Raw genomic sequence first — 22,711 nt, 5'->3', positions numbered from 1 at the left:
AGTCAAATTAATGGTGATTTAGGCTTCAGGAGGTCAACCTGAACTAAATACATGTTGAAATGTGTGCATAAGTCCTTTGGTTTAGGCGTGACACTCATTTTGAGTTTTTATTGCTTTAAATGCATTTTCAGGCCGAGTAGAGCACGTTTCTGAGTTTGAATGTATCTTCATAGGAATGAGTTGTGTGATCAAATTAATGCTCATTTAGGCTTCAGAATGTCAACCTGAACTAAATACATGTTGAAATGTGTGCATAAGTCCTTTGGTTTAGGCGTGACACTCATTTTGAGTTTTTATTGCTTTAAATGCACTTTCAGGCCTAGTTGAGCACGTTTTGTGACTTTTAATGTACCTTCATAGGAATGAGTTGTGTAGTCAAATTATACTCATTTAGGCTTCAGGAGGTCAACCTGAACTAAATACATGTTGAAATGTGTGCATAAGTCCTTTGGTTTAGGCGTGACACTCATTTTCAGTTTTTATTGCTTTAAATGCACTTTCAGTCCGAGTTGAGCCCGTTTTTTTACTTTGAATGTTCCTTCATAGGAATGAGTTGTGTAGTCAAATTAATGCTCATTTAGGCTTCAGGAGGTCAACCTGAACTAAATACATGATGAAATGTGTGCATAAGGCCTTTGGTTTAGGCGTGACACTCATTTTGAGTTTTTATTGCTTTAAATGCATTTTCAGGCCGAGTAGAGCACGTTTTTTTACTTTGAATGTATCTTCATAGGAATAAGTTGTGTAGTCAAATTAATGCTCATTTAGGCTTCGGGACGTCAACCTGAACTAAATACATGTTGAAATGTGTGCATAAGTCCTTTGGTTTAGGCGTGACACTCATTTTGAGTTTTTATTGCTTTAAATGCACTTTCAGGCCTAGTTGAGCACGTTTTGTGACTTTGAATGTACCTTCATAGGAATGAGTTGTGTAGTCAAATTAATGCTCATTTAGGCTTCAGGAGGTCAACCTGAACTAAATACATGTTGAAATGTGTGCATAAGTCCTTTGGTTTAGGCGTGACACTCATTTTGAGTTTTTATTGCTTTAAATGCACTTTCAGTCCGAGTTGAGCCCGTTTTTTTACTTTGAATGTTCCTTCATAGGAATAAGTTGTGTAGTCAAATTAATGCTCATTTAGGCTTCAGGAGGTCAACCTGAACTAAATACATGTTGGAATGTGTGCATAAGTCCTTTGGTTTAGGCGTGACACTCATTTTCAATTTTTATTGCTTTAAATGCACTTTCAGTCCGAGTTGAGCCCGTTTTTTTACTTTGAATGTATCTTCATAGGAATAAGTTGTGTAGTCAAATTAATGGTGATTTAGGCTTCAGGAGGTCAACCTGAACTAAATACATGTTGAAATGTGTGCATAAGTCCTTTGGTTTAGGCGTGACACTCATTTTTGAGTTTTTATTGCTTTAAATGCACTTTCAGGCCTAGTTGAGCACGTTTTGTGACTTTGAATGTACCTTCATAGGAATGAGTTGTGTAGTCAAATTAATGCTCATTTAGGCTTCAGGAGGTCAACCTGAACCAAATAAATGTTGAAATGTGTGCATAAGTCATTTGGTCTAGGTGTGACACTCATTTTGAGTTTTTATTGCTTTAAATGCATTTTCAGGCCGAGTAGAGCACGTTTCTGAGTTTGAATGTGTCTTCATAGGAATGAGTTGTGTGATCGAATTAATGGTGATTTAGGCTTCAGGAGGTCAACCTGAACTAAATACATGTTGAAATGTGTGCATAAGTCCTTTGGTTTAGGCGTGACACTCATTTTGAGTTTTTATTGCTTTAAATGCACTTTCAGGCCTAGTTGAGCACGTTTTGTGACTTTTAATGTACCTTCATAGGAATGAGTTGTGTAGTCAAATTATACTCATTTAGGCTTCAGGAGGTCAACCTGAACTAAATACATGTTGAAATGTGTGCATAAGTCCTTTGGTTTAGGCGTGACACTCATTTTCAGTTTTTATTGCTTTAAATGCAATTTCAGTCCGAGTTGAGCCCGTTTTTTTACTTTGAATGTTCCTTCATAGGAATGAGTTGTGTAGTCAAATTATTGCTCATTTAGGCTTCAGGAGGTCAACCTGAACTAAATACATGATGAAATGTGTGCATAAGGCCTTTGGTTTAGGCGTGACACTCATTTTGAGTTTTTATTGCTTTAAATGCATTTTCAGGCCGAGTAGAGCACGTTTTTTTACTTTGAATGTATCTTCATAGGAATAAGTTGTGTAGTCAAATTAATGCTCATTTAGGCTTCAGGACGTCAACCTGAACTAAATACATGTTGAAATGTGTGCATAAGTCCTTTGGTTTAGGCGTGACACTCATTTTGAGTTTTTATTGCTTTAAATGCACTTTCAGGCCTAGTTGAGCACGTTTTGTGACTTTGAATGTACCTTCATAGGAATGAGTTGTGTAGTCAAATTAATGCTCATTTAGGCTTCAGGAGGTCAACCTGAACTAAATACATGTTGAAATGTGTGCATAAGTCCTTTGGTTTAGGCGTGACACTCATTTTCAGTTTTTATTGCTTTAAATGCACTTTCAGTCCGAGTTGAGCCCGTTTTTTTACTTTGAATGTTCCTTCATAGGAATAAGTTGTGTGGTCAAATTAATGCTCATTTAGGCTTCAGGAGGTCAACCTGAACTAAATACATGTTGGAAAGTGTGCATAAGTCCTTTGGTTTAGGCGTGACACTCATTTTCAGTTTTTATTGCTTTAAATGCACTTTCAGTCCGAGTTGAGCCCGTTTTTTTACTTTGAATGTATCTTCATAGGAATAAGTTGTGTAGTCAAATTAATGGTGATTTAGGCTTCAGGAGGTCAACCTGAACTAAATACATGTTGAAATGTGTGCATAAGTCCTTTGGTTTAGGCGTGACACTCATTTTTGAGTTTTTATTGCTTTAAATGCACTTTCAGGCCTAGTTGAGCACGTTTTGTGACTTTGAATGTACCTTCATAGGAATGAGTTGTGTAGTCAAATTAATGCTCATTTAGGCTTCAGGAGGTCAACCTGAACTAAATAAATGTTGAAATGTGTGCATAAGTCATTTGGTCTAGGTGTGACACTCATTTTGAGTTTTTATTGCTTTAAATGCATTTTCAGGCCGAGTAGAGCACGTTTCTGAGTTTGAATGTGTCTTCATAGGAATGAGTTGTGTGATCGAATTAATGGTGATTTAGGCTTCAGGAGGTCAACCTGAACTAAATACATGTTGAAATGTGTGCATAAGTCCTTTGGTTTAGGCGTGACACTCATTTTGAGTTTTTATTGCTTTAAATGCACTTTCAGGCCTAGTTGAGCACGTTTTGTGACTTTGAATGTACCTTCATAGGAATGAGTTGTGTAGTCAAATAAATGCTCATTTAGGCTTCAGGAGGTCAACCTGAACTAAATACATGTTGAAATGTGTGCATAAATCCTTTGGTTTAGGTGTGACACTCAATTTGAGTTTTTATTGCTTTAAATGCATTTTCAGGCCGAGTAGAGCACGTTTTTTTACTTTGAATGTATCTTCAAAGGAATGGGATGTGTAGTCAAATTAATGCTCATTTAGGCTTCAGGAGGTCAACCTGAACAAAATACATGTTGAAATGTGTGCATAAATCCTTTGGTTTTGGTGTGACACTTATTTTGAGTTTTTATTGCTTTAAATGCACTTTCAGGCCTAGTTGAGCACGTTTTGTGACTTTGAATGTACCTTCATAGGAATGAGTTGTGTAGTCAAATAAATGCTCATTTAGGCTTCAGGAGGTCAACCTGAACTAAATACATGTTGAAATGTGTGCATAAGTCCTTTGGTTTAGGCGTGACACTCATTTTGAGTTTTTATTGCTTTAAATGCACTTTCAGTCCGAGTTGAGCCCGTTTTTTTACTTTGAATGTATCTTCATAGGAATAAGTTGTGTAGTCAAATTAATGCTCATTTAGGCTTCAGAATGTCAACCTGAACTAAATACATGTTGAAATGTGTGCATAAGTCCTTTGGTTTAGGCGTGACACTCATTTTGAGTTTTTATTGCTTTAAATGCATTTTCAGGCCGAGTAGAGCACGTTTCTGAGTTTGAATGTATCTTCATAGGAATGAGTTGTGTGATCAAATTAATGGTGATTTAGGCTTCAGGAGGTCAACCTGAACTAAATACATGTTGAAATGTGTGCATAAGTCCTTTGGTTTAGGCGTGACACTCATTTTGAGTTTTTATTGCTTTAAAAGCACTTTCAGGCCTAGTTGAGCACGTTTTGTGACTTTGAATGTACCTTCATAGGAATGAGTTGTGTAGTCAAATTAATGCTCATTTAGGCTTCAGGAGGTCAACCTGAACTAAATAAATGTTGAAATGTGTGCATAAGTCATTTGGTCTAGGCGTGACACTCATTATGAACCATTGATGAAAATAAGTTTTATTTTTAAAAAAGCCAAAAAATGTGAAAGGGACGAAATTACAAATGTCCTGTGTGTTTCACATAGAGTACATACAGGCCAGCGATCCCGCTCCCTCTCTTTCTTTGTGACACACACGCTTCCGAGCGCGCCAGCACGCAGCAAGCACACACACAAACGCACGCACACACACTCACACAAACGTACGCACAGACGAGCACGTATCGTAAACAACACGCCAACGATGATTTAGATCAAAGAAACACTCACACATGTATGGGCACACGATCACGCGCGCGCAAACACACACACAAACTCATGAGAGGCACACACATCCGCACACGCTACGCATGTAAACAACATTTGGACACTGATTGAAGATCAAAGACTAACCCACGTGGAAGACTGAAAGATGCACAGCCAATCACCTAGGCTTTGCATCTTTTCACCTCCCCCTGCTCTCACACCACGTGGGCTAGATCCACTCGGGCTGTCATTGGTGGACGTCGTCGGTGTCAGAACAAATCAAGTGCAAGCAAAAGTTAAAACCTCTGAGTAATTCGTCATTTTTATCCGAATACAGTACTTTTTTGGGGGGGGGGGGTGCGCACAACACACACACGCACGCACCCACACAAACACACACAAACACACGCACACACTTACACACTCTCACACACGCACGCACACATACACTAGCAGGAATCGGAAACAACACTTTAGACGTTGAAATGTGTGCAGACGTCCTTTGGTTTAGGCATGACACTCAATTTTAGTTTTTATTGATTCAAATGCATTTTCAGACAGAGCAGGGCACTTACTGACTTTGAATGTATCTTCATGGGAATGAGTTGTGTGATCAAATTAATGCTCATTTAGGCTTCAGGAGGTCAACCTAAACTAAATACATGTTGAAATGTGTGCATAAGTCCTTTGATTTAGGCGTGAAACTCATTTTGAGATTTTATTGCTTTAAATGCACTTTCAGGCCTAGTTGAGCACGTTTTGTGACTTTGAATGTACCTTCATAGGAATGAGTTGTATAGACAAAACAATGCTCATTTAGGCTTCAGAATGTCAACCTGAACTAAATACATGTTGAAATGTGTGTATAAGTCCTTTGGTTTAGGCGTGACACTCAATTTGAGTTTTTATTGCTTTAAATGCATTTTCAGGCCGAGTAGAGCACGTTTTTTTACTTTGAATGTATCTTCATAGGAATGAGTTGTGTAGTCAAATTAATGCTCATTTAGGCTTCAGGAGGTCAACCTGAACTAAATACATGTTGAAATGTGTGCATAAGTCCTTTGGTTTAGGCGTGACACTCATTTTGAGTTTTTATTGCTTTAAATGCATTTTCAGGCCGAGTAGAGCACGTTTCTGAGTTTGAATGTATCTTCATAGGAATGAGTTCTGTGATCAAATTAATGCTCATTTAGGCTTCAGAATGTCAACCTGAACTAAATACATGTTGAAATGTGTGCATAAGTCCTTTGGTTTAGGCGTGACACTCATTTTGAGTTTTTATTGCTTTAAATGCATTTTCAGGCCGAGTAGAGCACGTTTCTGAATTTGAATGTATCTTCATAGGAATGAGTTCTGTGATCAAATTAATGCTCATTTAGGCTTCAGAATGTCAACCTGAACTAAATACATGTTGAAATGTGTGCATAAGTCCTTTGGTTTAGGCGTGACACTCATTTTGAGTTTTTATTGCTTTAAATGCACTTTCAGGCCTAGTTGAGCACGATTTGTGACTTTTAATGTACCTTCATAGGAATGAGTTGTGTAGTCAAATTATACTCATTTAGGCTTCAGGAGGTCAACCTGAACTAAATACATGTTGAAATGTGTGCATAAGTCCTTTGGTTTAGGCGTGACACTCATTTTCAGTTTTTATTGCTTTAAATGCACTTTCAGTCCGAGTTGAGCCGTTTTTTTACTTTGAATGTATCTTCATAGGAATAAGTTGTGTAGTCAAATTAATGCTCATTTAGGCTTCAGAATGTCAACCTGAACTAAATACATGTTGAAATGTGTGCATAAGTCCTTTGGTTTAGGCGTGACACTCATTTTGAGTTTTTATTGCTTTAAATGCACTTTCAGGCCTAGTTGAGCACGTTTTGTGACTTTGAATGTACCTTCATAGGAATGAGTTGTGTAGTCAAATTAATGCTCATTTAGGCTTCAGGAGGTCAACCTGAACTAAATACATGTTGAAATGTGTGCATAAGTCCTTTGGTTTAGGCGTGACACTCATTTTCAGTTTTTATTGCTTTAAATGCACTTTCAGTCCGAGTTGAGCCCGTTTTTTTACTTTGAATGTTCCTTCATAGGAATAAGTTGTGTAGTCAAATTAATGCTCATTTAGGCTTCAGGAGGTCAACCTGAACTAAATACATGTTGGAATGTGTGCATAAGTCCTTTGGTTTAGGCGTGACACTCATTTTCAGTTTTTATTGCTTTAAATGCACTTTCAGTCCGAGTTGAGCCCGTTTTTTTACTTTGAATGTATCTTCATAGGAATAAGTTGTGTAGTCAAATTAATGCTCATTTAGGCTTCAGAATGTAAACCTGAACTAAATACATGTTGAAATGTGTGCATAAGTCCTTTGGTTTAGGCGTGACACTCATTTTGAGTTTTTATTGCTTTAAATGCACTTTCAGGCCTAGTTGAGCACGTTTTGTGACTTTGAATGTACCTTCATAGGAATGAGTTGTGTAGTCAAATTAATGCTCATTTAGGCTTCAGGAGGTCAACCTGAACTAAATAAATGTTGAAATGTGTGCATAAGTCATTTGGTCTAGGTGTGACACTCCTTTTGAGTTTTTATTGCTTTAAATGCATTTTCAGGCCGAGGAGAGCACGTTTCTGAGTTTGAATGTGTCTTCATAGGAATGAGTTGTGTGATCAAATTAATGGTGATTTAGGCTTCAGGAGGTCAACCTGAACTAAATACATGTTGAAATGTGTGCATAAGTCCTTTGGTTTAGGCGTGACACTCATTTTGAGTTTTTATTGCTTTAAATGCACTTTCAGGCCTAGTTGAGCGCGTTTTGTGACTTTGAATGTACCTTCATAGGAATGAGTTGTGTAGTCAAATAAATGCTCATTTAGGCTTCAGGAGGTCAACCTGAACTAAATACATGTTGAAATGTGTGCATAAATCCTTTGGTTTAGGTGTGACACTCAATTTGAGTTTTTATTGCTTTAAATGCATTTTCAGGCCGAGTAGAGCACGTTTTTTTACTTTGAATGTATCTTCAAAGGAATGGGATGTGTAGTCAAATTAATGCTCATTTAGGCTTCAGGAGGTCAACCTGAACAAAATACATGTTGAAATGTGTGCATAAATCCTTTGGTTTAGGTGTGACACTCATTTTGAGTTTTTATTGCTTTAAATGCACTTTCAGGCCTAGTTGAGCACGTTTTGTGACTTTGAATGTACCTTCATAGGAATGAGTTGTGTAGTCAAATAAATGCTCATTTAGGCTTCAGGAGGTCAACCTGAACTAAATACATGTTGAAATGTGTGCATAAGTCCTTTGGTTTTGGTGTGACACTCAATTTGAGTTTTTATTGCTTTAAATGCACTTTCAGGCCTAGTTGAGCATGTTTTGTGACTTTGAATGTACCTTCATAGGAATGAGTTGTGTAGTCAAATAAATGCTCATTTAGGCTTCAGGAGGTCAACCTGAACTAAATACATGTTGAAATGTGTGCATAAGTCCTTTGGTTTAGGCGTGACACTCATTTTGAGTTTTTATTGCTTTAAATGCACTTTCAGTCCGAGTTGAGCCCGTTTTTTTACTTTGAATGTATCTTCATAGGAATAAGTTGTGTAGTCAAATTAATGCTCATTTAGGCTTCAGAATGTCAACCTGAACTAAATACATGTTGAAATGTGTGCATAAGTCCTTTGGTTTAGGCGTGACACTCATTTTGAGTTTTTATTGCTTTAAAAGCACTTTCAGGCCTAGTTGAGCACGTTTTGTGACTTTGAATGTACCTTCATAGGAATGAGTTGTGTAGTCAAATTAATGCTCATTTAGGCTTCAGGAGGTCAACCTGAACTAAATAAATGTTGAAATGTGTGCATAAGTCATTTGGTCTAGGCGTGACACTCATTATGAACCATTGATGAAAATAAGTTTTATTTTTAAAAAAGCCAAAAAATGTGAAAGGGACGAAATTACAAATGTCCTGTGTGTTTCACATAGAGTACATACAGGCCAGCGATCCCGCTCCCTCTCTTTCTTTGTGACACACACGCTTCCGAGCGCGCCAGCACGCAGCAAGCACACACACAAACGCACGCACACACACTCACACAAACGTACGCACAGACGAGCACGTATCGTAAACAACACACCAACGATGATTTAGATCAAAGAAACACTCACACATGTATGGGCACACGATCACGCGCGCGCAAACACACACCCAAACTCATGAGAGGCACACACATCCGCACACGCTACGCATGTAAACAACATTTGGACACTGATTGAAGATCAAAGACTAACCCACGTGGAAGACTGAAAGATGCACAGCCAATCACCTAGGCTTTGCATCTTTTCACCTCCCCCTGCTCTCACACCACGTGGGCTAGATCCACTCGGGCTGTCATTGGTGGACGTCGTCGGTGTCAGAACAAATCAAGTGCAAGCAAAAGTTAAAACCTCTGAGTAATTCGTCATTTTTATCCGAATACAGTACTTTTTTGGGGGGGGGGTGCGCACAACACACACACACGCACGCACCCACACAAACCCACACAAACACACGCACACACTTACACACTCTCACACACGCACGCACACATACACTAGCAGGCATCGGAAACAACACTTTAGACGTTGAAATGTGTGCAGACGTCCTTTGGTTTAGGCATGACACTCAATTTTAGTTTTTATTGATTCAAATGCATTTTCAGACAGAGCAGGGCACTTACTGACTTTGAATGTATCTTCATGGGAATGAGTTGTGTGATCAAATTAATGCTCATTTAGGCTTCAGGAGGTCAACCTAAACTAAATACATGTTGAAATGTGTGCATAAGTCCTTTGATTTAGGCGTGAAACTCATTTTGAGATTTTATTGCTTTAAATGCACTTTCAGGCCTAGTTGAGCACGTTTTGTGACTTTGAATGTACCTTCATAGGAATGAGTTGTATAGACAAAACAATGCTCATTTAGGCTTCAGAATGTCAACCTGAACTAAATAAATGTTGAAATGTGTGTATAAGTCCTTTGGTTTAGGCGTGACACTCAATTTGAGTTTTTATTGCTTTAAATGCATTTTCAGGCCGAGTAGAGCACGTTTTTTTACTTTGAATGTATCTTCATAGGAATGAGTTGTGTAGTCAAATTAATGCTCATTTAGGCTTCAGGAGGTCAACCTGAACTAAATAAATGTTGAAATGTGTGCATAAGTCATTTGGTCTAGGTGTGACACTCCTTTTGAGTTTTTATTGCTTTAAATGCATTTTCAGGCCGAGGAGAGCACGTTTCTGAGTTTGAATGTGTCTTCATAGGAATGAGTTGTGTGATCAAATTAATGGTGATTTCGGCTTCAGGAGGTCAACCTGAACTAAATACATGTTGAAATGTGTGCATAAGTCCTTTGGTTTAGGCGTGACACTCATTTTGAGTTTTTATTGCTTTAAATGCACTTTCAGGCCTAGTTGAGCGCGTTTTGTGACTTTGAATGTACCTTCATAGGAATGAGTTGTGTAGTCAAATAAATGCTCATTTAGGCTTCAGGAGGTCAACCTGAACTAAATACATGTTGAAATGTGTGCATAAATCCTTTGGTTTAGGTGTGACACTCAATTTGAGTTTTTATTGCTTTAAATGCATTTTCAGGCCGAGTAGAGCACGTTTTTTTACTTTGAATGTATCTTCAAAGGAATGGGATGTGTAGTCAAATTAATGCTCATTTAGGCTTCAGGAGGTCAACCTGAACAAAATACATGTTGAAATGTGTGCATAAATCCTTTGGTTTAGGTGTGACACTCATTTTGAGTTTTTATTGCTTTAAATGCACTTTCAGGCCTAGTTGAGCACGTTTTGTGACTTTGAATGTACCTTCATAGGAATGAGTTGTGTAGTCAAATAAATGCTCATTTAGGCTTCAGGAGGTCAACCTGAACTAAATACATGTTGAAATGTGTGCATAAGTCCTTTGGTTTTGGTGTGACACTCAATTTGAGTTTTTATTGCTTTAAATGCATTTTCAGGCCTAGTTGAGCACGTTTTGTGACTTTGAATGTACCTTCATAGGAATGAGTTGTGTAGTCAAATAAATGCTCATTTAGGCTTCAGGAGGTCAACCTGAACTAAATACATGTTGAAATGTGTGCATAAGTCCTTTGGTTTAGGCGTGACACTCATTTTGAGTTTTTATTGCTTTAAATGCACTTTCAGTCCGAGTTGAGCCCGTTTTTTTACTTTGAATGTATCTTCATAGGAATAAGTTGTGTAGTCAAATTAATGCTCATTTAGGCTTCAGAATGTCAACCTGAACTAAATACATGTTGAAATGTGTGCATAAGTCCTTTGGTTTAGGTGTGACACTCATTTTGAGTTTTTATTGCTTTAAATGCATTTTCAGGCCGAGTAGAGCACGTTTCTGAGTTTGAATGTATCTTCATAGGAATGAGTTGTGTGATCAAATTAATGGTGATTTAGGCTTCAGGAGGTCAACCTGAACTAAATACATGTTGAAATGTGTGCATAAGTCCTTTGGTTTAGGCGTGACACTCATTTTGAGTTTTTATTGCTTTAAAAGCACTTTCAGGCCTAGTTGAGCACGTTTTGTGACTTTGAATGTACCTTCATAGGAATGAGTTGTGTAGTCAAATTAATGCTCATTTAGGCTTCAGGAGGTCAACCTGAACTAAATAAATGTTGAAATGTGTGCATAAGTCATTTGGTCTAGGCGTGACACTCATTATGAACCATTGATGAAAATAAGTTTTATTTTTAAAAAAGCCAAAAAATGTGAAAGGGACGAAATTACAAATGTCCTGTGTGTTTCACATAGAGTACATACAGGCCAGCGATCCCGCTCCCTCTCTTTCTTTGTGACACACACGCTTCCGAGCGCGCCAGCACGCAGCAAGCACACACACAAACGCACGCACACACACTCACACAAACGTACGCACAGACGAGCACGTATCGTAAACAACACACCAACGAAGATTTAGATCAAAGAAACACTCACACATGTATGGGCACACGATCACGCGCGCGCAAACACACACACAAACTCATGAGAGGCACACACATCCGCACACGCTACGCATGTAAACAACATTTGGACACTGATTGAAGATCAAAGACTAACCCACGTGGAAGACTGAAAGATGCACAGCCAATCACCTAGGCTTTGCATCTTTTCACCTCCCCCTGCTCTCACACCACGTGGGCTAGATCCACTCGGGCTGTCATTGGTGGACGTCGTCGGTGTCAGAACAAATCAAGTGCAAGCAAAAGTTAAAACCTCTGAGTAATTCGTCATTTTTATCCGAATACAGTACTTTTTGGGGGGGGGGGGGGTGCGCACAACACACACACGCATGCACCCACACAAACCCACACAAACACACGCACACACTCTCACACACGCACGCACACATACACTAGCAGGCATCGGAAACAACACTTTAGACGTTGAAATGTGTGCAGACGTCCTTTGGTTTAGGCATGACACTCAATTTTAGTTTTTATTGATTCAAATGCATTTTCAGACAGAGCAGGGCACTTACTGACTTTGAATGTATCTTCATGGGAATGAGTTGTGTGATCAAATTAATGCTCATTTAGGCTTCAGGAGGTCAACCTAAACTAAATACATGTTGAAATGTGTGCATAAGTCCTTTGATTTAGGCGTGAAACTGATTTTGAGATTTTATTGCTTTAAATGCACTTTCAGGCCTAGTTGAGCACGTTTTGTGACTTTGAATGTACCTTCATAGGAATGAGTTGTATAGACAAAACAATGCTCATTTAGGCTTCAGAATGTCAACCTGAACTAAATACATGTTGAAATGTGTGTATAAGTCCTTTGGTTTAGGCGTGACACTCAATTTGAGTTTTTATTGCTTTAAATGCATTTTCAGGCCGAGTAGAGCACGTTTTTTTACTTTGAATGTATCTTCATAGGAATGAGTTGTGTAGTCAAATTAATGCTCATTTAGGCTTCAGGAGGTCAACCTGAACTAAATACATGTTGAAATGTGTGCATAAGTCCTTTGGTTTAGGCGTGACACTCATTTTGAGTTTTTATTGCTTTAAATGCATTTTCAGGCCGAGTAGAGCACGTTTCTGAGTTTGAATGTATCTTCATAGGAATGAGTTCTGTGATCAAATTAATGCTCATTTAGGCTTCAGAATGTCAACCTGAACTAAATACATGTTGAAATGTGTGCATAAGTCCTTTGGTTTAGGTGTGACACTCATTTTGAGTTTTTATTGCTTTAAATGCACTTTCAGGCCTAGTTGAGCACGTTTTGTGACTTTTAATGTACCTTCATAGGAATGAGTTGTGTAGTCAAATTATACTCATTTAGGCTTCAGGAGGTCAACCTGAACTAAATACATGTTGAAATGTGTGCATAAGTCCTTTGGTTTAGGCGTGACACTCATTTTCAGTTTTTATTGCTTTAAATGCACTTTCAGTCCGAGTTGAGCCCGTTTTTTTACTTTGAATGTTCCTTCATAGGAATGAGTTGTGTAGTCAAATTAATGCTCATTTAGGCTTCAGGAGGTCAACCTGAACTAAATACATGTTGAAATGTGTGCATAAGGCCTTTGGTTTAGGCGTGACACTCATTTTGAGTTTTTATTGCTTTAAATGCATTTTCAGGCCGAGTAGAGCACATTTTTTTACTTTGAATGTATCTTCATAGGAATAAGTTGTGTAGTCAAATTAATGCTCATTTAGGCTTCAGGACGTCAACCTGAACTAAATACATGTTGAAATGTGTGCATAAGTCCTTTGGTTTAGGCGTGACACTCATTTTCAGTTTTTATTGCTTTAAATGCACTTTCAGTCCGAGTTGAGCCCGTTTTTTTACTTTGAATGTATCTTCATAGGATTAAGTTGTGTAGTCAAATTAATGGTGATTTAGGCTTCAGGAGGTCAACCTGAACTAAATACATGTTGAAATGTGTGCATAAGTCCTTTGGTTTAGGCGTGACACTCATTTTGAGTTTTTATTGCTTTAAATGCACTTTCAGGCCTAGTTGAGCAGGTTTTGTGACTTTGAATGTACCTTCATAGGAATGAGTTGTGTAGTCAAATTAATGCTCATTTAGGCTTCAGGAGGTCAACCTGAACTAAATACATGTTGAAATGTGTGCATAAGTCCTTTGGTTTAGGCGTGACACTCATTTTCAGTTTTTATTGCTTTAAATGCACTTTCAGTCCGAGTTGAGCCGTTTTTTTACTTTGAATGTATCTTCATAGGAATAAGTTGTGTAGTCAAATTAATGCTCATTTAGGCTTCAGAATGTCAACCTGAACTAAATACATGTTGAAATGTGTGCATAAGTCCTTTGGTTTAGGCGTGACACTCATTTTGAGTTTTTATTGCTTTAAATGCACTTTCAGGCCTAGTTGAGCACGTTTTGTGACTTTGAATGTACCTTCATAGGAATGAGTTGTGTAGTCAAATTAATGCTCATTTAGGCTTCAGGAGGTCAACCTGAACTAAATACATGTTGAAATGTGTGCATAAGTCCTTTGGTTTAGGCGTGACACTCATTTTCAGTTTTTATTGCTTTAAATGCACTTTCAGTCCGAGTTGAGCCCGTTTTTTTACTTTGAATGTTCCTTCATAGGAATAAGTTGTGTAGTCAAATTAATGCTCATTTAGGCTTCAGGAGGTCAACCTGAACTAAATACATGTTGGAATGTGTGCATAAGTCCTTTGGTTTAGGCGTGACACTCATTTTCAGTTTTTATTGCTTTAAATGCACTTTCAGTCCGAGTTGAGCCCGTTTTTTAACTTTGAATGTATCTTCATAGAATAAGTTGTGTAGTCAAATTAATGGTGATTTAGGCTTCAGGAGGTCAACCTGAACTAAATACATGTTGAAATGTGTGCATAAGTCCTTTGGTTTAGGCGTGACACTCATTTTTGAGTTTTTATTGCTTTAAATGCACTTTCAGGCCTAGTTGAGCACGTTTTGTGACTTTGAATGTACCTTCATAGGAATGAGTTGTGTAGTCAAATTAATGCTCATTTAGGCTTCAGGAGCTCAACCTGAACTAAATAAATGTTGAAATGTGTGCATAAGTCATTTGGTCTAGGTGTGACACTCATTTTGAGTTTTTATTGCTTTAAATGCATTTTCAGGCCGAGTAGAGCACGTTTCTGAGTTTGAATGTGTCTTCATAGGAATGAGTTGTGTGATCAAATTAATGGTGATTTAGGCTTCAGGAGGTCAACCTGAACTAAATACATGTTGAAATGTGTGCATAAGTCCTTTGGTTTAGGCGTGACACTCATTTTCAGTTTTTATTGCTTTAAATGCACTTTCAGTCCGAGTTGAGCCGTTTTTTTACTTTGAATGTATCTTCATAGGAATAAGTTGTGTAGTCAAATTAATGCTCATTTAGGCTTCAGAATGTCAACCTGAACTAAATACATGTTGAAATGTGTGCATAAGTCCTTTGGTTTGGGCGTGACAGTCATTTTGAGTTTTTATTGCTTTAAATGCACTTTCAGGCCTAGTTGAGCACGTTTTTTTACTTTGAATGTATCTTCATAGGAATAAGTTGTGTAGTCAAATTAATGCTCATTTAGGCTTCAGGACGTCAACCTGAACTGAATACATGTTGAAATGTGTGCATAAGTCCTTTGGTTTAGGCGTGACACTCATTTTCAGTTTTTATTGCTTTAAATGCACTTTCAGTCCGAGTTGAGCCGTTTTTTTACTTTGAATGTATCTTCATAGGAATAAGTTGTGTAGTCAAATTAATGCTCATTTAGGCTTCAGAATGTCAACCTGAACTAAATACATGTTGAAATGTGTGCATAAGTCCTTTGGTTTAGGCGTGACACTCATTTTGAGTTTTTATTGCTTTAAATGCACTTTCAGTCCGAGTTGAGCCCGTTTTTTTACTTTGAATGTTCCTTCATAGGAATAAGTTGTGTAGTCAAATTAATGCTCATTTAGGCTTCAGGAGGTCAACCTGAACTAAATACATGTTGAAATGTGTGCATAAGGCCTTTGGTTTAGGCGCGACACTCATTTTGAGTTTTTATTGCTTTAAATGCATTTTCAGGCCGAGTAGAGCACGTTTTTTTACTTTGAATGTATCTTCATAGGAATAAGTTGTGTAGTCAAATTAATGGTGATTTAGGCTTCAGGAGGTCAACCTGAACTAAATACATGTTGAAATGTGAGCATAAGTCCTTTGGTTTAGGCGTTACACTCATTTTGAGTTTTTATTGCTTTAAATGCACTTTCAGGCCTAGTTGAGCACGTTTTGTGACTTTGAATGTACCTTCATAGGAATGAGTTGTGTAGTCAAATAAATGCTCATTTAGGCTTTAGGAGGTCAACCTGAACTAAATACATGTTGAAATGTGTGCATAAGTCCTTTGGTTTAGGTGTGACACTCATTTTGAGTTTTTATTGCTTTAAATGCATTTTCAGGCCGAGTAGAGCACGTTTCTGAGTTTGAATGTGTCTTCATAGGAATGAGTTGTGTGATCAAATTAATGGTGATTTAGGCTTCAGGAGGTCAACCTGAACTAAATACATGTTGAAATGTGTGCATAAGTCCTTTGGTTTAGGCGTGGCACTCATTTTCAGTTTTTATTGCTTTAAATGCACTTTCAGGCCTAGTTGAGCACGTTTTGTGACTTTGAATGTACCTTCATAGGAATGAGTTGTGTAGTCAAATTAATGCTCATTTAGGCTTCAGGAGCTCAACCTGAACTAAATAAATGTTGAAATGTGTGCATAAGTCATTTGGTCTAGGCGTGACACTCATTATGAACCATTGATGAAAATAAGTTTTATTTTTAAAAAACCCAAAAAATGTGAAAGGGACGAAATTACAAATGTCCTGTCTGTTTCACATAGAGTACATACAGGCCAGCGATCCCGCTCCCTCTCTTTCTCTGTGACACACACGCTTCCGAGCGCGCCAGCACGCAGCAAGCACACACACAAACGCACGCACACACACTCACACAAACGTACGCACAGACGAGCACGTATCGTAAACAACACACCAACGATGATTTAGATCAAAGAAACACTCACACATGTATGGGCACACGATCACGCGCGCGCAAACACACACACAAACTCATGAGAGGCACACACATCCGCACACGCTACGCATGTAAACAACATTTGGACACTGATTGAAGATCAAAGACTAACCCACGTGGAAGACTGAAAGATGCACAGCCAATCACCTAGGCTTTGCATCTTTTCACCTCCCCCTGCTCTCACACCACGTGGGCTAGATCCACTCGGGCTGTCATTGGTGGACGTCGTCGGTGTCAGAACAAATCAAGTGCAAGCAAAAGTTAAAACCTCTGAGTCATTCGTCATTTTTATCCGAATACAGTACTTTTTTTGGGGGGGGGGGGGTGCGCACAACACACACACGCTCACACACGCACGCACCCACACAAACACACACAAACACACGCACACACTTACACACTCTCACACACGCACGCACACATACACTAGCAGGCATCGGAAACAACACTTTAGACGTTGAAATGTGTGCAGACGTCCTTTGGTTTAGGCATGACACTCAATTTTAGTTTTTATTGATTCAAATGCATTTTCAGACAGAGCAGGGCACTTACTGACTTTGAATGTATCTTCATGGGAATGAGTTGTGTGATCAAATTAATGCTCATTTAGGCTTCAGGAGGTCAACCTAAACTAAATACATGTTGAAATGTGTGCATAAGTCCTTTGATTTAGGCGTGAAACTCATTTTGAGATTTTATTGCTTTAAATGCACCTTCAGGCCTAGTTGAGCACGTTTTGTGACTTTGAATGTACCTTCATAGGAATGAGTTGTATAGACAAAATAATGCTCATTTAGGCTTCAGAATGTCAACCTGAACTAAATACATGTTGAAATGTGTGTATAAGTCCTTTGGTTTAGGCGTGACACTCAATTTGAGTTTTTATTGCTTTAAATGCATTTTCAGGCCGAGTAGAGCACGTTTTTTTACTTTGAATGTATCTTCATAGGAATGAGTTGTGTAGTCAAATTAATGCTCATTTAGGCTTCAGGAGGTCAACCTGAACTAAATACATGTTGAAATGTGTGCATAAGTCCTTTGGTTTAGGCGTGACACTCATTTTGAGTTTTTATTGCTTTAAATGCATTTTCAGGCCGAGTAGAGCACGTTTCTGAGTTTGAATGTATCTTCATAGGAATGAGTTGTGTGATCAAATTAATGCTCATTTAGGCTTCGGGACGTCAACCTGAACTAAATACATGTTGAAATGTGTGCATAAGTCCTTTGGTTTAGGCGTGACACTCATTTTGAGTTTTTATTGCTTTAAATGCACTTTCAGGCCTAGTTGAGCACGTTTTGTGACTTTGAATGTACCTTCATAGGAATGAGTTGTGTAGTCAAATTAATGCTCATTTAGGCTTCAGGAGGTCAACCTGAACTAAATACATGATGAAATGTGTGCATAAGGCCTTTGGTTTAGGCGTGACACTCATTTTGAGTTTTTATTGCTTTAAATGCATTTTCAGGCCGAGTAGAGCACGTTTTTTTACTTTGAATGTATCTTCATAGGAATAAGTTGTGTAGTCAAATTAATGCTCATTTAGGCTTCAGGACGTCAACCTGAACTAAATACATTTTGAAATGTGTGCATAAGTCCTTTGGTTTAGGCGTGACACTCATTTTGAGTTTTTATTGCTTTAAATGCACTTTCAGGCCTAGTTGAGCACGTTTTGTGACTTTGAATGTACCTTCATAGGAATGAGTTGTGTAGTCAAATTAATGCTCATTTAGGCTTCAGGAGGTCAACCTGAACTAAATACATGTTGAAATGTGTGCATAAGTCCTTTGGTTTAGGCGTGACACTCATTTTTGAGTTTTTATTGCTTTAAATGCACTTTCAGGCCTAGTTGAGCACGTTTTGTGACTTTGAATGTACCTTCATAGGAATGAGTTGTGTAGTCAAATTAATGCTCATTTAGGCTTCAGGAGGTCAACCTGAACTAAATAAATGTTGAAATGTGTGCATAAGTCATTTGGTCTAGGTGTGACACTCATTTTGAGTTTTTATTGCTTTAAATGCATTTTCAGGCCGAGTAGAGCACGTTTCTGAGTTTGAATGTGTCTTCATAGGAATGAGTTGTGTGATCGAATTAATGGTGATTTAGGCTTCAGGAGGTCAACCTGAACTAAATACATGTTGAAATGTGTGCATAAGTCCTTTGGTTTAGGCGTGACACTCATTTTGAGTTTTTATTGCTTTAAATGCACTTTCAGGCCTAGTTGAGCACGTTTTGTGACTTTGAATGTACCTTCATAGGAATGAGTTGTGTAGTCAAATTAATGCTCATTTAGGCTTCAGGAGGTCAACCTGAACTAAATACATGTTGAAATGTGTGCATAAGTCCTTTGGTTTAGGCGTGACACTCATTTTCAGTTTTTATTGCTTTAAATGCACTTTCAGTCCGAGTTGAGCCGTTTTTTTACTTTGAATGTATCTTCATAGGAATAAGTTGTGTAGTCAAATTAATGCTCATTTAGCCTTCAGAATGTCAACCTGAACTAAATACATGTTGAAATGTGTGCATAAGTCCTTTGGTTTAGGCGTGACACTCATTTTGAGTTTTTATTGCTTTAAATGCACTTTCAGGCCTAGTTGAGCACGTTTTGTGACTTTGAATGTACCTTCATAGGAATGAGTTGTGTAGTCAAATTAATGCTCATTTAGGCTTCAGGAGGTCAACCTGAACTAAATACATCTTGAAATGTGTGCATAAGTCCTTTGGTTTAGGCGTGACACTCATTTTCAGTTTTTATTGCTTTAAATGCACTTTCAGTCCGAGTTGAGCCCGTTTTTTTACTTTGAATGTTCCTTCATAGGAATAAGTTGTGTAGTCAAATTAATGCTCATTTAGGCTTCAGGAGGTCAACCTGAACTAAATACATGTTGGAATGTGTGCATAAGTCCTTTGGTTTAGGCGTGACACTCATTTTCAGTTTTTATTGCTTTAAATGCACTTTCAGTCCGAGTTGAGCCCGTTTTTTTACTTTGAATGTATCTTCATAGGAATAAGTTGTGTAGTCAAATTAATGCTCATTTAGGCTTCAGAATGTCAACCTGAACTAAATACATGTTGAAATGTGTGCATAAGTCCTTTGGTTTAGGCGTGACACTCATTTTGAGTTTTTATTGCTTTAAATGCACTTTCAGGCCTAGTTGAGCACGTTTTGTGACTTTGAATGTACCTTCATAGGAATGAGTTGTGTAGTCAAATTAATGCTCATTTAGGCTTCAGGAGGTCAACCTGAACTAAATAAATGTTGAAATGTGTGCATAAGTCATTTGGTCTAGGTGTGACACTCCTTTTGAGTTTTTATTGCTTTAAATGCATTTTCAGGCCGAGGAGAGCACCTTTCTGAGTTTGAATGTGTCTTCATAGGAATGAGTTGTGTGATCAAATTAATGGTGATTTAGGCTTCAGGAGGTCAACCTGAACTAAATACATGTTGAAATGTGTGCATAAGTCCTTTGGTTTAGGCGTGACGCTCAATTTGAGTTTTTATTGTTTTAAAGCATTTTCAGGCCTAGTTGAGCACGTTTCTGAGTTTGAATGTATCTTCATAGGAATGAGTTGTGTGATCAAATTAATGGTGATTTAGGCTTCAGGAGGTCAACCTGAACTAAATACATGTTGAAATGTGTGCATAAGTCCTTTGGTTTAGGCGTGACACTCATTTTGAGTTTTTATTGCTTTAAATGCACTTTCAGGCCTAGTTGATTGAGCACGTTTTGTGACTTTGAATGTACCTTCATAGGAATGAGTTGTGTAGTCAAATAAATGCTCATTTAGGCTTCAGGAGGTCAACCTGAACTAAATACATGTTGAAATGTGTGCATAAGTCCTTTGGTTTAGGCGTGACACTCATTTTCAGTTTTTATTGCTTTAAATGCACTTTCAGTCCGAGTTGAACCCGTTTTTTTACTTTGAATGTATCTTCATAGGATTAAGTTGTGTAGTCAAATTAATGGTGATTTAGGCTTCAGGAGGTCAACTTTACTAAATACATGTTGAAATGTGTGCATAAGTCCTTTGGTTTAGGCGTGACACTCATTTTGAGTTTTTATTGCTTTAAATGCACTTTCAGGCCTAGTTGAGCACGTTTTGTGACTTTGAATGTACCTTCATAGGAATGAGTTGTGTAGTCAAATTAATGCTCATTTAGGCTTCAGGAGGTCAACCTGAACTAAATACATGTTGAAATGTGTGCATAAGTCCTTTGGTTTAGGCGTGACACTCATTTTGAGTTTTTATTGCTTTAAATGCATGTTCAGGCCGAGTAGAGCACGTTTCTGAGTTTGAATGTATCTTCATAGGAATGAGTTGTGTGATCAAATTAATGCTCATTTAGGCTTCGGGACGTCAACCTGAACTAAATACATGTTGAAATGTGTGCATAAGTCCTTTGGTTTAGGCGTGACACTCATTTTGAGTTTTTATTGCTTTAAATGCACTTTCAGGCCTAGTTGAGCACGTTTTGTGACTTTGAATGTACCTTCATAGGAATGAGTTGTGTAGTCAAATTAATGCTCATTTAGGCTTCAGGAGGTCAACCTGAACTAAATACATGATGAAATGTGTGCATAAGGCCTTTGGTTTAGGCGTGACACTCATTTTGAGTTTTTATTGCTTTAAATGCATTTTCAGGCCGAGTAGAGCACGTTTTTTTACTTTGAATGTATCTTCATAGGAATAAGTTGTGTAGTCAAATTAATGCTCATTTAGGCTTCAGGACGTCAACCTGAACTAAATACATTTTGAAATGTGTGCATAAGTCCTTTGGTTTAGGCGTGACACTCATTTTGAGTTTTTATTGCTTTAAATGCACTTTCAGGCCTAGTTGAGCACGTTTTGTGACTTTGAATGTACCTTCATAGGAATGAGTTGTGTAGTCAAATTAATGCTCATTTAGGCTTCAGGAGGTCAACCTGAACTAAATACATGTTGAAATGTGTGCATAAGTCCTTTGGTTTAGGCGTGACACTCATTTTCAGTTTTTATTGCTTTAAATGCACTTTCAGTCCGAGTTGAGCCCGTTTTTTTACTTTGAATGTTCCTTCATAGGAATAAGTTGTGTAGTCAAATTAATGCTCATTTAGGCTTCAGGAGGTCAACCTGAACTAAATACATGTTGGAATGTGTGCATAAGTCCTTCGGTTTAGGCGTGACACTCATTTTCAGTTTTTATTGGTTTAAATGCACTTTCAGTCCGAGTTGAGCCCGTTTTTTTACTTTGAATGTATCTTCATAGGAATAAGTTGTGTAGTCAAATTAATGGTGATTTAGGCTTCAGGAGGTCAACCTGAACTAAATACATGTTGAAATGTGTGCATAAGTCCTTTGGTTTAGGCGTGACACTCATTTTTGAGTTTTTATTGCTTTAAATGCACTTTCAGGCCTAGTTGAGCACGTTTTGTGACTTTGAATGTACCTTCATAGGAATGAGTTGTGTAGTCAAATTAATGCTCATTTAGGCTTCAGGAGGTCAACCTGAACTAAATAAATGTTGAAATGTGTGCATAAGTCATTTGGTCTAGGTGTGACACTCATTTTGAGTTTTTATTGCTTTAAATGCATTTTCAGGCCGAGTAGAGCACGTTTCTGAGTTTGAATGTGTCTTCATAGGAATGAGTTGTGTGATCGAATTAATGGTGATTTAGGCTTCAGGAGGTCAACCTGAACTAAATACATGTTGAAATGTGTGCATAAGTCCTTTGGTTTAGGCGTGACACTCATTTTGAGTTTTTATTGCTTTAAATGCACTTTCAGGCCTAGTTGAGCACGTTTTGTGACTTTGATTGTACCTTCATAGGATTGAGTTGTGTAGTCAAATAAATGCTCATTTAGGCTTAGGAGGTCAACCTGAACTAAATACATGTTGAAATGTGTGCATAAATCCTTTGGTTTAGGTGTGACACTCAATTTGAGTTTTTATTGCTTTAAATGCATTTTCAGGCCGAGTAGAGCACGTTTTTTTACTTTGAATGTATCTTCAAAGGAATGGGATGTGTA

The sequence above is a fragment of the Hippocampus zosterae genome, chromosome 9 (genome assembly GCF_025434085.1).
Source record: "Hippocampus zosterae strain Florida chromosome 9, ASM2543408v3, whole genome shotgun sequence".
Classification (NCBI taxonomy): Eukaryota; Metazoa; Chordata; class Actinopteri; order Syngnathiformes; family Syngnathidae; genus Hippocampus; species Hippocampus zosterae.
This window is presented reverse-complemented; position numbering follows the sequence as displayed.